Source organism: Lactuca sativa, chromosome 5 (genome assembly GCF_002870075.4).
Source record: "Lactuca sativa cultivar Salinas chromosome 5, Lsat_Salinas_v11, whole genome shotgun sequence".
NCBI classification, from domain to species: Eukaryota; Viridiplantae; Streptophyta; class Magnoliopsida; order Asterales; family Asteraceae; genus Lactuca; species Lactuca sativa.
In genome coordinates this window covers 230283061-230300902 of record NC_056627.2, presented here as the reverse complement: position 1 = coordinate 230300902, position 17842 = coordinate 230283061, and positions in this window count along the sequence as shown.

The following is a 17842-nucleotide window of genomic DNA, read 5'->3' as shown; positions in this document are numbered from 1 at the left end:
GGGCTATGTTAGCCGAACAAAGGGATGAAATGCGACAGATGTTGCATGATAATAGGGATGAACCTATCATACCTATTGAGGAACCCGAATTGATTCCCGAGCAATCGGAGGAAGGGAACAAAAGTCGCATGGTGAGTCAAGTTGGGACTCAAGGAGAACAAACGAACGATCCGGAAAGGAGAAACAACAAGGATGTGCGAATGTAAAAGAACTTCTTGGGCGCCAAGCCGCCAAGTCTTTCTGGAAGCCCGAAGCCTGTTAAGATTATGGATTGGATCTCCGAAATGGAGATGGTATTTGAAAGTTGCGACTGTAGCAACAAACAAAAGACTGTCTTTGCAGTTAGACAACTGAAGACTGGATTCTTGAGTTGGTGGAAGTTGTTGGCAGATACTATGCCACGAGGAGAAGCCCTGAAAATGTCATGGGAGGAGTTCTTGGAACAGTTAAGGGTACAATATTGTTCAGAGATAGATCTGTTTGATCTGAACAATGAGTTCCAAAACTTGAAGAAGGGGAGGATAAGCATAGATGACTATGCTACTGCATTCACTAAGAAAATGAAGTTATTTCCGTACCTAGTGCCAACGGAACTCTCCAAGATTGAGAGGTTTGCTAATGGACTGCCTGCCGACTTTGGTCTGACAGTCAAGATGGCAACTACTCTAAAAACAGTTGTTCGAGCAGCTAAGAATGTGGAGGCCCAGCAGAAGGAAAAGGGTCTGGAAAGGATAGATGTTGGTGAAAAGAGGAAGTTCGATGGAACTTTAGGGTCCAACAAGAAAAACAAGTGCTCGAAGTCTAGTTCGAGAGGAGGAGGAGGGGAAGCGAAATGGTGCGACAAATGTAAGAAGAAACATCATGGAAAATGTGAGGTGGTGGCCACATGCTACAAGTGTGGAAAGCCAGGGCACTATGCCAATGAATGCACCCTCGCTAAGAAAGTTTGTTATGGTTGTGGTGAGGAGGGACACATGTCGAGGGACTGCTCGAAGAAGAAGGAGGCAGCTAGACCCAAAATTCCGCCAAATCCAAAGGCGAGAGCATTCCAGATGACACTGGAAGCTGCTAAAGATGAAGCTGATGTCGCTTCAGGTACCTTTCTCTTAAACAAATTGCCTGCCCAAATTTTATTTGATTATGGAGCCAACTACTCCTTTATATCGCATGAATTTGGTAGAAAACTAGCTTTGCCTGTTGATAGACTAGATAATGCTTTATTAGTCGAAGTTGCTAGTGGCAGGTTTGTACCTGTTAGTCATCGTATGAAAAACATCTTAATTGACTTGAATGGGAATAAGTTCCACGAGGAATTATTGCCTATAGAACTTAATGGTTTCGACATCGTGTTGGGAATGGATTGGCTTAGCGCCAATGACGCCGAGATATTGTGCAAGAAAAAGATAGTCAAAGTAAACCCACCTGGGAAAGAGTTGTTTATGGTGTATGGAGATAAACGCAGAGTTAATTCTGGAATCATTTCATTGATGAAAGCCAGAAAGTGTTTGGCTAAAGGATGTACGTCGTATCTAGCATTCGTGATCGATGCTAAAAAGGAGAAAAAGGTGATGCAGAGCATTCCTGTCGTATGTGATTATCCGGAAGTATTTCCCGAAGATCTTTCTGGATTACCGCCTGATAGACAAGTGGAGTTTAGAATAGACTTGTTGCCAGGGACGACGCCAATAGCAAAAAAACCTTATCGATTAGCACCGACGGAGATGAAGGAGCTGATGATGCAACTTCAGGAGTTATTGGACAAAGGTTTCATTAGACCTAGTTCATCGCCCTGGGGAGCTCCGGTGTTATTCGTAAAGAAGAAAGATGGAAGTATGAGGATGTGCATTGATTACAGGGAGCTGAATAAAGCAACGATAAAGAATAGATACCCGTTGCCAAGGATTGATGACCTGTTCGATCAACTACAAGGTTCAAGTTATTTTTCAAAGATCGACCTGAGGTCAGGATATCATCAGCTGAAAGTAAGAGAGCAGGATATAGAGAAGACCGCATTCAGAACACGATATGGACACTACGAGTTTTTGGTTATGTCGTTTGGACTAACCAATGCTCCAGCAACATTCATGGATTTAATTAACAGGGTTTGTAATCCATTCATTGATAAATTTGTGATAGTGTTCATAGATGACATTATGATTTATTCGAAAAGCCAAGAGGAGAATGGCAGACACTTGCGAGAAGTGTTAGAAGTTTTGAAGAAGGAGAAGCTGTATGCAAAGTTCTCCAAGTGTGATTTTTGGATTCGAGAAGTCCAATTCTTGGGTCACGTGGTCAACCAAGAAGGGATAATGGTTGATCCAGCAAAGATTGAAGTTGTAATGAAGTGGGAACAACCAAAAAGTCCCACGGAAATCCGAAGCTTTTTGGGATTAGCCGGATATTACCGAAGGTTTATCCAAGGCTTTTCTTCGATCGCTAGTCCATTGACAGCTTTGACCCACAAAGGAGCTACCTATGCTTGGAGTGATAAGCATAAAAAAGCATTCGAGAAGCTAAAGAAGAAACTATGTGAGGCACTGATACTTTCTCTACCCGATGGAGTTGAAGACTTTGTTGTTTATAGCGATGCGTCTGGGTTGGATTGGGTTGTGTTTTGACCCAAAGAGATAAGGTGATCGCATATGCGTCTCGACAATTGAAAGAGCATGAAAAGAACTACCCGACTCATGATTTGGAGTTGGCAGCGGTAGTTTTCACTCTGAAAATATGGAGGCATTACCTCTATGGAACAAAATGCAAACTTTTCACTACTCATAAGAGTCTCCAATATCTCTTTAATCAGAAAGAATTGAATATCAGGCAACGACGTTGGCTAGAGTTACTTAAGGACTACGACTGTGAGATACTTTACCACCATGGTAAAGCTAATGTTGTTGTTGATGCTCTCAGTCGGAAAGTCAATCTTGAAAGGAAAAGGCCAAGAGCGTTGAGAATTGAAGTTGTCTCGACAATTGTGGAAAGTATAAAGAAAGCTCAAGAGGAAGCTTCTGAGAAGAATGACCGAAAGGAGGAACGTTTGGGCAAAACGTTGGTGTTCAGTATAAACAGTCATGGACTGAAGGTGTTCCAAGATCGGATTTGGATACCTAAGACAGGAGGAATCAGAGACCTTCTGATGGAAGAAGCTCACAAGACCATGTACTCGATTCATCCCGGTAGCACTAAAATGTATAGGGACCTGAAACCCTACTACTGGTGGCCGACGATGAAGCTTGACGTTGCAAAGTATGTGGTCGAGTGTGTGACTTGTGCGAGAGTTAAGACACAACATCAAAAACCGTACGGGAGTTTAGAACCATTGCCTGTGCCTATGGGTAAGTGGGAAGACATTGCTATGGATTTTGTCACTAAACTGCCCAGAACAAAAAGTGGTCACGACATGATTTGGGTGGTCGTTGATCGATTCACTAAGAGTGCGCATTTCATAGCAGCCAAAGAGAAATGTTCTATGGATAAGCTTGTGAATTCTTACGTGAAGGAAATTTTGAGGCTTCACGGTGTTCCGTTAACGATTGTGTCAGATCGTGACAGTCGTTTCACCTCACGATTTTGGAAAAGTCTACAAGAGGAATTGGGTACCAAATTGTGTTTAAGTATAGCTTACCATCCACAGACTGATGATCAGAGCAAACGAACGATACAAACACTTGAAGATATGCTGAGAGCATGTACCTTGGAATTCCAAGGTAATTGGGATGAACATTTACCTTTGGTAGAATTTTCCTACAATAATAGTTTCCACTCGAGCATAAAGATGGTACTTTATCAAGCTTTGTATGGACAGAAGTGTTGTACGCCGTCTTGTTGGCTTGAGGTTGGGGAAAAGCAGTTTATGGGACCGGAGATAGTCCATCAAACTGCTGAAAAGTTGAAAATAATTAGGGAAAGAATGTTAGCAGCTCAGGATCGTCAAAAGAGCTATGCTGACAACAAGCGAAGACCGATGACTTTTGAAGTTGGAGATTCGGTTTTGCTTAAAGTCTCGTCGTGGAAGGGACTTATAAGATTTGGTAAAAGGGGAAAATTAAGTCCAAGGTTTATTGGACCATTTAAAGTTATTCAAAGGATTGGGAACCAAGCTTACAAGCTCGAACTACCAGAAGAACTGAATGGACTTCATAACACTTTTCATGTGTGTTATTTGAGGAAGTTCACGGGAGAAGTTCCCGACATGATTCCACTTTCGGAGTTGAGAACCGATGAGAAGAAAAGGTTGATTGAAGAACCAGAGGCAATCGTTGACCGAAAGACTAAGAAGTTGTGACGCAAGATGGTCGAGTTAGTGCTTGTCCGATGGAAACACACGAATGGGCCGAATCTCACCTGGGAGACGGAGAGTGACATGATGGGTCGCTATCCCCATTTGTTTGTTGATGTGTGATTCCAGGGACGGAATCATTCTAAGGTGGGGAGAATTGTAACGCTTGTGTTTCTGGGCTTGTCATTAATGTTGATATAATAGTCTAGGTTAACCTTTGTAACCCGTTTTGAAATAATAGAAGTGTATTATTTGAGTATTATGTGTTTTGTGCTTAATTGCTTAATTATGTGATTTGATTAATTAAGAATAAAAATAAGCGTCAAAATTTAAGTGTAAAATAAACTCGATATCTTTACATAAAGTTGTAAGGGCCGAAACGAGGTTTCCGAATATATATAGAATGCCCAAATCTGACTTCGTATGAGGAAGTTATGATTTTCTGAAGTTTCGACTTAGCAGTATGCAGTCCGAATACTCGATTTGAGATCGAGCGGTTTTTAGCCGAAACAATCTAAACGAGAACCGAAGATCTCGTTAGTGGCAGCGAAGCGATAAAAAGATAGGCGAGAATGGATGTCGGATAAAAAAGTTATCAATTTATAACGAATTTTTCCTGTCCCGGCCTATTAAAAATAACTAATAAAAATAAATTCAAAATTAGCCGACGGAGTCTAAATGAAAGTTGTAGAGTGTAGTCTCACATACGCGTGGATATAAAGAACGTCGAAAACGGAGTTTGTATGAAGAAGATATGAATTTTTGAAGTTTATTAAATAATTAATATATAAATTTAATTATTAAATCCGACATTATCCGAAGGGGAGTCATCAGACTTATCCGAAGTACGCCCAGCGTACAGCGAAGCATGACGACCCTCGCACTCGAGTTCTTCGGATGACGCATGCAATGACGATTTCGGATGAGTACGCCCAGCGTACTGCGAGGCCTCAGCCTCCTATAAAAGGGATGCGAGGGCAGCCGGCTCATTTGCTCATTTTCTCTTCTCTTTCTCCCGTTTTGCATCGTTTTGCGTGCCAGAAGTATCCCGGAGCCCCGGTATCAATCCCGAGCCCTGAAGCAAGTTTCGAAGCCCCGAAGATCCCGAGAAGTGCATTTCCCGAGCCGAAGCTCTGCCCGCGAGGAGCCCGGTTTTTGTGAAGATCTTCCAGATCTACCGAAGAATACTACTTCTGCAAGTCGTAGTGTTGTCCGATCATCTTCTGATCAAGTGAGTGTGTAGTTACTTTCTTCTAACGCATAATTATGAAGTATTTTATACGAAATACGTGTTATGTGTATAATTTTTTTGTTATGTGTGTGAATGTATATTCACTCTCTTCTATCTCATAGATCTAATTTATTTTCTATGAAATACGTGTTATGTGGGTGTGCCTCATCTGTTATGTGGAATATGTATTGAATGAAAATGCTATATAGGTTTTAAACTATGTATAAAAATATATATATTTATCTACTAATATGTTGGGTGGAACATTGGTAGATAGTTGGTGTGTAATAAACAGATGAGAGGCCTCTGTTGTTGTTGATCTAGTTATTCAGCGGAGTATGGATAACGACCACAGACTCTTTCTAGACAGTCCTGTGGAACACTAGCAGGTTCATAACCTATAGGTGTTGTGAACGATGTGTTCACCGGTGTACTCTATCCCCCTCATGGTTGTCTTTAGGATATCTATTGTTGAGGAAACCCCTTAGCAGTAATGTCCGTCCTGATGAAAATCCTAGATTAGGTCCCTTGAGATAGATGTTGTTTTAGGGACGTAAAGTGAGGATAACGGGAATGGGTAATTGGGTTATCATTGGTTGGTGAAATTAAATATAATTTATTTATTGTGGGTTGAAAACCCTATATGCTCACCAGGCTCCCAAGCCTGACCCACTCAGTTTTATTTGTATTACAGGAAGTGGTGCAAGGGCATAAGATGGATGAATCATCGAGTTGTTTTGTTTACAAGTCTGTATATGTATATATTTGTTGAATGACTTGTAATGTTATCGTTTATGCTTTATGGTCTGTATCGGAACATGACATCCCGAGTTTTGATTATATAATGAAAATGTATCTCTTGATGAAATGCTTTGATAAATATTATTTTATCATATTTTGTTTTGGGAACAAATTCCGCAACTCTTTTAAATCAAAAGGATTTACTCTGAAATTATTTTAGAAAGCATAAATGAAATCGGTCTTTTCTTGCCGTGATTTTGGGGATGTCACAGTGTGTTTACTAAGAACTAGTGGGAGCAATTTCTAATCTTATATGAATGAGACATACTTAATCATTTGAAATCAGATTCTGACTAAGAAATGTCGTTTTCACCTTGACTCGAAAAGTGTTTCTAAAATAAAAGACTTAGGAAGAGAAAATACATTCTTGGAATGTGATATCTATAAGGGATAAATAAAATTAATCTTAAAATTTTTATATTTATGCATGTATTTGCAATATCTTGAATGGGATCAAGACATAATATTATTTTGGAGAATTATTAGCATTGTCATATAGCATCATTTTGAGCTAGCCTCAAAAGCACCTAGCTCATAGGTTTAAACTACATGAAATGATTTATATTCCATTTACTTGGAAAATGAATTCATCGTTTAGGCCATTTTATATATAGGACATGGTACATGGTCATGTTGTAAGCATATCATAGAATACCAATTGAATTCATGGTTAAATCACTGGATGACTATAAGAACATTCTAAGAGTACTTTAGAAGAACTAAGAGAATTTATATGAGATAATTAGTTTAGAAAGGATCCTTATATAAAGAGCTACACAAGATGTTGATTTCTAAACATATATAGATAATTATGAATTATAATTGGATTTTGACTTCATCATGGAATGAAGAATACGTTTTGTTAGAATGAGGTCCAATCAAAACATAATGACATAATCTACTACATAATAAGAATACACTACTTTAGAAGTGGAATTCAAATATGATTGGATGAATGAGATCATTGAAAAACTATGTTGATCTCTGCCATTCAAGGATCACATAAAAAATCTTTGTGACTTCGAGAGTATCCTTAATCAAGCTAAGAGTTTCTATGTCACGAAAGAACACCAATCATATTCTCTAAGAAATTTAACTATACTTAGAGTAAAGTTAAGTGTGGAGATGATAGTATTCACAAAATTCACACAAATTAAATTTTGTCATACCCATTGATAAAGTCATTCTTTTGAGCTAAGTATGAATGGTCACACTTCAGCTGTAAGACTTTATTATTCTAGAAATGGGATTTTGATTTGGATTTGGTATTTGGATATTGGAACATTATAACAACAACTATTAGATAATGTTATGATATATTGGGATATAGTCATCACATTAATACTTGTTGTGTTCTATATTAACATGTTTAATGAATAATATTATTATTCTAAAGGTTCAGAGTCGGTTATAATTGTGGGAGCAATTATAAAGTAAGACTAATAGGAATTTGATTGGTTGACTTTCACTAGATGAAAGTAGCCAAGTGGTTGTAACCAAGTTTCATAGGTACTTGTCAAAGAACTAGTATTGAACTGACCCACATCAAGATCATCTTATGGATCGCTATCATGAATGATACTTGATTAAAAGGTACTATATGTGTATCCTTAACACCTGAGATACATAGTGGTACTTAAGTGTACGGAGTACTATGCTTTGATATAGTCCAATGTTATTCCTTAACCGGGTAGTTATAAAAGTCATTTTCAAGTATGGTGTGAACTATGCAAGAGGCTTATGTAGTCAAGATGGAATTTGTTCCTCTTATGTGTTAAGAGTTAATCATATAAGGCACCTTACCAAAAGTTGAACAACTAATGAGATTGATCGCAATCCATATATCATGTTCAACATGATATCTGTAGCAAAGGGATAACTGATAAACTTACCTTATACACCAATTGTAGCCTTGGGCTTCTAGGAATTGGGCGTTGATAGAATAGCACAAAGTCATATGTTGATAGGGGCAGTGAAATGGTTCTAGACTTTTACCACTGTCTATATCAGTCTAATATGAATCTTGCACAAGTGGGAGATTAAAAGATCTAGTATGCTCAAAAATCATATTAAAGTGATGTTGCTAATTAACATATGATACTAATGGGTCATACTAATAACAACTTGATATAATTGATTATATATTAGAAATTGATTTTAATAAATATTCAATAAACTCTTATAATTAAATTAGAAATTATTTATTTCTACTAAATAATAATTTTCGTTAGCAAGTAACATTATATATAATTCATATGGTTTGAATTAATAAGTCATTTACAACATTTTGGACTAGATAAATTCTTTTATCTTTTACCAAAAATTTAAAGTTTATATTTTATAAACTTGGTTTATAAAATATAAATCTTTTGTCTTCTTCCTTTTATTATTTTTATAAAATAAGAGTCAAAAGACAAGAGTAGGATTTCCAAGTTAATTTATTCAAAAGTAATAGGTATGGGAGAAGGCATGGGGGACAAACTTGTCTAAAGGGATTTATGGTTAGGACCTTTAGATTAAGTCTTCACTTTAACAAGCTTAGAGGCTTTCATGTTGTGTGTCCCTTTTTACATGCAAAATTCGAAATTCCTAAGTTCTCCCTTATTCTCTCTTGTTTTGTTAAGAACACTTGAAGATTACTTGCATTTATACTCTCTTAAAGTTCATACTTTGGTTATAAACTCCAAGCTTAAGAGTGTAACAGTTTATGGACTAGCATGTGTTGAATATTTTAGAAGCGGCTACATGGCATTCTATAATTGGCTAATTCCATTTATGACTTAATTATGGGTTAGTCTGACCCATCAGAATTAGGGTATCCACATGCTTACATATAAATAGGGACTCCCATCTCCATCAACATTTCTGATTGTGTGACTGCACAGTCAGTGTGTATGTATGTGTGTATAGTTTTCAAGAGTGCAATCATTTTGTGGTTGGGAGCATGTCGTTTGGAGCGATTTGTCAGCAAGAGAGATACTTTTGTTTAAGTGCTCAAGTGATGTGCAACATTGTGTTAGTGATTGTAATTGAACTTGGAAGATTAATATACTTCTCTCTCTCTCTCTCTCTCTCTCTCTCTCTCTCTCTCTCTCTCTATATATATATATATATATATATATATATATATATATATATATATATATATATATATATATATATATATATATATATATCGTTCGTCTCTCCGTGAACATAGATCACATTGACCGAACCAGGTTAAATTATGTGTCCAGTTTTATAGTTTTTCGATTATTATTTTCCAAAATTTTATTCCGTGCATTTTATTGAAATTATTTATCGTTTGTCTGAAATTGTTTAACTTCTTTTGTTGAATCCCAACATCCTAGATTTAAAGCCGTAGTTATTTTGGTATGGCGAATATAATCTTTGCTATTTTTTTTAATAAAAGAAGTTAGGTTCAAGTTACTTCCCATACACACCCCACACTAACCCTTTCACATGTAACAAAAAAACATCTTAGCAAAATTAAGCAAAGTGTTGCATGTGAATTGTTGGTTATACGTTTTTATAGATCGAAAAGATGTCGGGGAAAATAAAGTTCCTTGAAAACGATATATTTGAGCATGAGATTGAATATATGTTTCATAAATCTATGTAACTGTCTAAATTTCACTATGCATATTTTGCTCGTATATTCTCTTTTAATCAATTTGTGTGTAATCATATTTCTTACAATTCATGAGAAGTCTTATCACTTCACCCTCAATCGCAAAATCAAATTGTGTGTAATCATATTTCTTACGATTCATGAGAAGTCTTATCACCTCACCTTCAATTGCAATAGTAAATACTTTAACTTACATAAACATATAGGAATAAAAAAATCGATTTTGTGGGACAACTCAAAAGAATTCTATTACGATAACGACAACTATATTCCTTCAGCTCTCAGAATCGAGCATTAAATTTTTTACCACCTTGTTATAGTTTGTTGTGTCTTTAGGTATTATTGCAATTCCATTGAATTCGTGCATGTAGATGTAAAAACTATCATAATTTCCTTGAAAATTTCAATGTACGCTATATATATTTTGTTTTGCTTAATTCCAAGTTGAATTTTGCTGGTAAAAATGAAGAGTTGCGTTAGATTCAAGTGCTGAATGGCCCCTTTAGTGTACTACTCAGTTCATGCTAAACCACGTCATTCAACACACAAGATGTGACTTTAGTTTTGGCCACTTCAGTCAACATCATGTTAGTCTTTTTCGTTGAAATAGATCTTGCTTAAAGCATATACAATAAATATACAATAAGAGCTTTTAAAAAATATTATTTGAGTTAAATAAGTTTTTGAATGTCCAAAAAGCTATTTTGAAAGTTCATTAAATGTGATGTTCAATTTTTCAAATAGCAAGTAAATACAAAGAGTGTGCAGTCTAGTAGTATTAAATGTTGGTAAAAGGTGTCCATCAAATTGTAGGCTTAAGTCTTATTATGGACGAAATGTGTAGTCTATGAATAGATTAGTGTGTGTCTGTGTGTTTGCTGTTTTAAAAAATAACGTTCAAATATTATGTGATTTTTCAGTTATTGTTGTGGGTCTCATATTTTTCAACCAATTGAGTGTCTACAGGTACCACATATTCATGATTTTCTTATGGTTATTCATATTGATGGTATTGGCTAATATATGTCACCAAGACAATATCGTGTTATCCTGAAATATCGTCCTATGACCCCTTTATTTTCGATTGAAGAGATATGTCATTTTTGTTTCAAGGCATTAGACTCTTGTGGGTAGCATGTAGTATATTGCAGAAAGCTTATTGGTTTCAAGTATTGACACGATCTTATTAGGGATATTCTTTTTGATATATTTAGCACATGGGGGTTTTTGCAAAGAAAGATGCGCATGTGAACTTTTTGATTGACTCGTTAGAAAGAAGATCAATATTTAGACTAGTCGACATTTTAGGTTTTGAATGGGTAGGAAGGAAACACAAATATGTGGATCTAATAGGGGTTTCCTTTTTTCTGGGCTTGTGGAGTGAAGTTTTCGTTGTAGAGCAGACTGTTTTAAAAGTTGTCATATCCAAAATGACAAAACATGAGAAAACGTGCATGAAAATTCAACACACGTTTAAACATTTCGTGTTTGGTGCCTTTGGTTTTTTCTTTGATCCAGATGTTATAGAACTCTTCAATAGAGTCCAACGAATCATGATATTACTTTAGATCTATAGATGTCTTTTTTAAAGAATTAGTTTCATCATTCAAAAATTGTTAACGACGCAGTTTGTTATACGTTTTCATGTTACGTGTATATAATAATACTTTTAATAATAGTAAATTGATATTATGTTAAATAGACAATTTACAAAAACAAAATAAGTGGATCTTATAAATAAGCAAAGTGCAAAAACTATTGTGGAGATATGTTGAATTTCCATTCTAAGTTTTTATTATGATTAAATTGCACCAAAAAACTCTCGATGCCGTATAAAATCAATGAAATAACATCAGTTGGACTAATAAACATTTTATAAGTTCGAAATTATGAAACTACTAATACTTTTGCATGATGTGCAAATATCACGACAGTGTGAAATTTACCACAGAATTCATTTATTTGATTTGTTTCTATTAATAATTACATTGGTGGAAAACAAGAGCAAATGGCCCAATCACATGTAGAAACATTTCATTAAAAAAGGTAAAAATATATTAAAAGAACAAAATGAGAAAAGTAAAAAGAAAATGCATATATCAGACATATATTCACGGGTTGAACATAAGTCCAAAGAAGATAATATATACTTTTGGTTCACGGATAAAAATTTGTACCAGCAACAGACAAACACAAACCCACAGATTCAGAAATTTTAGAGCCTGGTTTTCAAGTTTATATATTTTTTTATTTGTGTAAATATCTTTTCCGTTTATTAATACTTAAAAAGTCTGATCTCGAGAAGTTTAGACTCCTTTCGTCTTTGAAAAGCGAGTGTAATACAAAAATATGTTCGAAACTGATGATCTAATAGTTCGATTAGGCAATTTGTCAATTTGATAACTTAAAGAGCAGGTAGTCGGGTTTATTGAGTTTTGCAAACTTCTTTTAGAACTGTTGGATAGTAATTTTCTCATAAAATTTTACATTATACTGTATATTAATTTGCAACATCAGTGGATGTTTAAACCGACATTGCAATTCCCCTCAACTTACATAAATTATATTTTCACCTTTATATATTTTTAAATACTTGGTAAAGTAATATTTTCAATCCTTTTATTTTTTTTTTAAATGTCATTTCAACCCATTCTATTTTAAACATTATAAAATGTCACTTTCACTATTTTTATTTTCTAAACTTTTGTGTTTATACTTGGTTGTTGTGTGCATGTGTAGGTAACTAGGTATAAATTTAAGCTAGTTAATGTTTCGACAGAAATTTAAAACTTTTTTTGTTAATTTTTTTTTAAAAAAGTTACTTGTTTTTTTATGTACTCGTTGCTATAAATTCAAGTTTCTTTATGTTTCGATGTAAATTTTGTCTATATTTGTGTGCTTATCTTTATGCATGTTTTCTACGTATGAATTTTGTCACATAAAATATGATTTTATTCAACGGTCTAAATTGGAGTTAGTCAATAATACCGACATTATATATGTATCTAATAACAAATACAATGTTAACTAACTTTTATTAATACAAATGTAAAAATTCAACTTATATACAAATTACAAACAAATTACAAGTGAAACAATAGGCTAAACATTCAGAAGTCCCAAAGTGGACTTTACGCATGTACATACATAAATATCTTTATACAGTGTATGTTAACATCCATCCATATTTTTTATTGGGAAGTTTCATCCATAAGTTTGACCAGAACCAAAACTCGTGAATAGAGATGACAGAAGCCTTTGATTAAGATATTTGTGTGTTAAGTATTAATTAAGAATACCCCCAACAAACGCAAGCACAATAATGGCTATGATTATGCCAAGAAGATTAACAACAATAGAGATTAAACATGGATCACACTTGTGTGATTAAGCTACGTCCATGGCAAAACTAGAGATTCTTTATATTGATTTTAATATGCTATACAATAACTATGTATTTAATACTATATGTTTTGGGCACACTCTTTCACCGCAATATCTTTTTTAGAGTTATAATAAATAAGATGAATTTAAAGTGTTGTTTTCCTAAAATTTTGTGTTGGACCAATGAGCCTATAATAGGCTGGAATAAATTAAATTTGTTCCCTAAGGTTGATGGAACATCATCGAAGTTCTGGATCAAACATTGTTTAGCTGTTAACTGAAGTTTTGGATAACAATGAAGATAAGACTATGCTTCGGAACATCTAATAAGATTGCCTAGTCATATGTGGTGGTATTAACTTTTATCTAACAATCAAGAAATTTCATGTTTCCATGAGTTCTCCAACTCATATATATATATATATATATATATATATATATATATATATATATATATATATATATATATATATATATATATATATATATATATATATATATATATATATATATATATATATATGTCATTTTATTTTTATGACTCCATAATTCAAATCTCATGTTACTTTCATATTCATGTTTCATACATTAAGCGTTCTTAATTACACTTGCAAATTTACCCAAAATAATCATGGTATGGTATATATGTTCCATTGATCTTCATGGTACAACTTACTCTAACAACTTGTATCTTATTTTTGATTCACAATGAAACTAATCAACCATGTAAACTTCCATGAAATATATGTTATATAAACATGTGAAGATATATATGATATTTAAACCCTCCTCTACCTTTATTTTTTCTTGGCACCTCTACGTTCTATCGTTGTTGTTTTATTCTCTATCATTGTGTCATTTGTTGTCTTATCCATCACATCATCATCCCACCTTCGTTGGTGTCTTCTCCTGCATTCAATCAACATTTATTTTCTTACTAATTTGACCTTTATTTGTTTATTCATGAACAATAACTTTCACATTTTCTATCCATGTCTTAAGAAAAATGCAACATCTTTAAATTTCTTGTTAAAAATATAATACGTAAATTATGATATATAAGTATGAAATTGAATTTTTGAAGGTGTTTTTACAGGTATCGTGTTTAGTTAAGATGATTATATGACTTTTAAACGAATAATACAAGGTTTGTAATCAACATTTATTAGCATCTAATAGTATTATGGACTATATAGACAGAGAAGTATTATATATTGATTGTTAATGAACACGTGATTACAAGAGATGTTTATATAGCCACTACACAATAACTTCCTAATTAACATGTCTAAAACTAATTAACAAAGCACATATTAAATATGACAGTTATTACCCCCCAGCAAGCTCGGTTCGAACTTAAAGCATGTCTTGAATATTAGTGAAACGATCTTTGTGCAGCGGTTTTGTGAACATATCTACCAATTGATCAACTGAACATGTGTATGTTTTGAGACTCGACCTATTCGCAAATAAAGTGAAAATCAAGCATAATGTGTTTTGATCGGGTGTTGATGACTAGATTCTTGGTTATTAAGATATCTCCAACATTGTCACAAAGAACTAAAGGTGGGCATGTGAACAAGGCATGAAGATCGTGAAGAAGTTGCTTAATCCAGATAAGTTCTGCAGCTATATAGGCTAATAAATGATACTCAACCTCCGTACTTGATCGTGCTATTACTCGATTCTTTCGTGATGTCCAACTAATCGGATTGCATCCATGATAAATGTTGAAACCCTATTGTTACCTGATGTTGTCTGTGTTTGACACCCAACCAACATCAGAAAAAGGTAATAAAGAGGTCTTCATGGTTGGAGAGAAATGAAGAGAGTGATCAATGGTTCCATTCAAATAGCATAGAATCCTTTTTACACTTACCAGTAAAGAGTGGTTGGAGAATGCACGAATTAGCAAACTCGATTAACAGCGTATGCAATGTCAGGGCGAGTAATGGTGGAGTATTGGAGAGAGCCCATGACTTGGTAATATAAATGTGGATCCGATAAGAGATCACCAGCAAGGATCAATCTTGAGTTAGCATCAACAGGAGTGAAGATAGGAGCTGCAGAAGACATGTTAGTAAGATCAAGTATATCACGAATGTAACCACGTTGAATCAAGGATAGATGACCAGTCGTTCATTTGATTTCAATGCTAAGAAAGTAGTGTAGATCGCCTAGATCTTTTAGGGAAAAGACCTGATGAAGCTGATTGATAAAGGTACTTGTGATGATTAGGTCATCAACATAAACCAAAATGTAAATCGTCAGCTTTGAATGGCTCCTGCCTAGCTTCCTTCCAGTGATTAGAGTGCTGATATGGATTTATGGACAAACAGAGATGTGTTAGACTGACATTCTTGAGAGCCTTGAGTAACCATGTAGGCTTTTAACTTAGTGAACCAGGCCCGTAGGGCTTGTTTAAGTCCATAGAGGACTTTATTTAATCGACACACATGAGTAGGATTTTCTTTATCTTCAAAGCCATGGGGTTTTTCATGTACACGACTTTCTTTAGCTCACTATTTATAAAAGTGTTATTGATGTTGAATTGCCTCATACACCAGCCATTTGAGATGGCAATAGATAGAACCAAACGAATAGTGGTAGGTTTAATCACCAGACTAAAAGTCTCAAAGTAATCCACTCCTTCTTCTTGACTAATACCTTGAGAAACTAAATGAGCTTTGGGACGTTTGATTGAGCCATCTGAGTTTCTTTTGATTTTGTAAATCCATTTGCATCCTACAATATTAACATTAGAAGGACAGGAAACAAGAGACCAAGTGTTATTTCTCATTAGTGTGTCATATTCAAATTTCATTGCATCTTGCCAACATTTGTATTGAGAAGCCTGTTTAAAAGAATGAGGTTCAATACAGTAGGGAAGTGACGGGCGCAGAAAAGGCCTTTGGTTTCAAAGAGTTGATGTGGTTATAGAGATACGTGACAATCTCAAGTGCATGCTTTCGGAATGTATGTAGGATAGATGATTGGGATAAAAGGGTTAGACCCTTTTCAACAATGTTACGATTGTGACGTTCAACCGCACCATTTTGTTTAGCAGTGTGAGGAAAAGAATGGTCCAAATCACCAAGATCTAGTTTTTCAGTCTCAAAGGAACCAAAAGAGCATATCTTTCAACTTAATCTATTAAGTTCAAATCTCCAACATTTAGATCTGAAACAATATGATGCTTAGATGGATAAAGTTTCCAACTTTATCCATAACAAGGTCACAAACTTTCAATATCTGAACTTTATGCGCTAAAGTGACCAAAAGCTCATAACACCCAAGACCAGCTAGATCTATCAAATGCAGCATCAAGATTCAACCTTTATACCTCTAGAAGAAAGATCAAGGTGAACAAATTCTAGATCTACAAGCTCCAATGCAACCAACACTTATCCAAAGAGCTCCTTCTTCTCCAAGATGCAGTAAGAACACTCCAAAGCACTCAAGATCACCTTCTTTTGCTCACAAGGCTCAAACTAGGGTTAGTGTTTTCATGGGAGGATCTTGGAGAGGTGGAGACTGATAATTGAATGGGTTTGTGGAAGTTACAAAGCTTAAATAGGGCTCAAACCATAAAAATAGGGTTTGGGCAGTGATCACGTACGCCCATCATACTCAGGGATGTTCTAGTATGCCCAGCGTACTTCCCCGTACGCCCAACGTACTCGGCTTAACCCAAAACCGTCCTAACTTCAAACGATCATAACTTCTTCGTTTCAACTCCTATTTTGATGATATTTATATCCATAGAAAGGTATTGAGGATATCTACAACCCTATCTTATTACTTTTGACTTAAAAACACATCGAAATAAAATTCATAATTCATAAAAGAAGTCTGAAACACTATTTTTCCCATTTTACCCTTTGACTCCAAAGCACAAACCGAACTCTTAGATCACATAACCTACATTAACCATATCCATATCGGTCTAAATCTCTCTTTCCCCAAAGCCCGAAGCCTTATGATACTTGCTCTTCGGGTAACAATTATGAAAAGACTTGAAACAAGGTGTTACAACTTCCCCCCCCCCCCACTTAAATTATATTTCGTCCACAAAATCACTCCTTGCTACTTTCCAGGCAATCAGACGATCCGACCATATCTTCCAGATCCGTGATAAAAGTCGAACCTAATATACGATGGCCTTCCAATAATCGAACCCATTCTTAGCAGAACCCACATACTGACGATGAACGAATCCTTGCTCCCACTGACCTTAATCAATAAAGGACAGCCATCACTACTCAGACTCAAAACCAGGAATCCAATACCTTATCTGACTTCCTGACATACAAAACCATTTTGAATCACAGCCAATTTGGCTCCACTTAATCTAATTCGAACGAAATCCTTAATACCGTAAATTATTTTGCTGCCCAACATTCACATTTTTGATCTATCCAAGATCTTTTAAGTTTCGAGTTGATCTACCAATTATATGAAGCGTCGAATTTATGACCGGACGCTGAAACCGACATCCTTTCAAACGAATGCACCA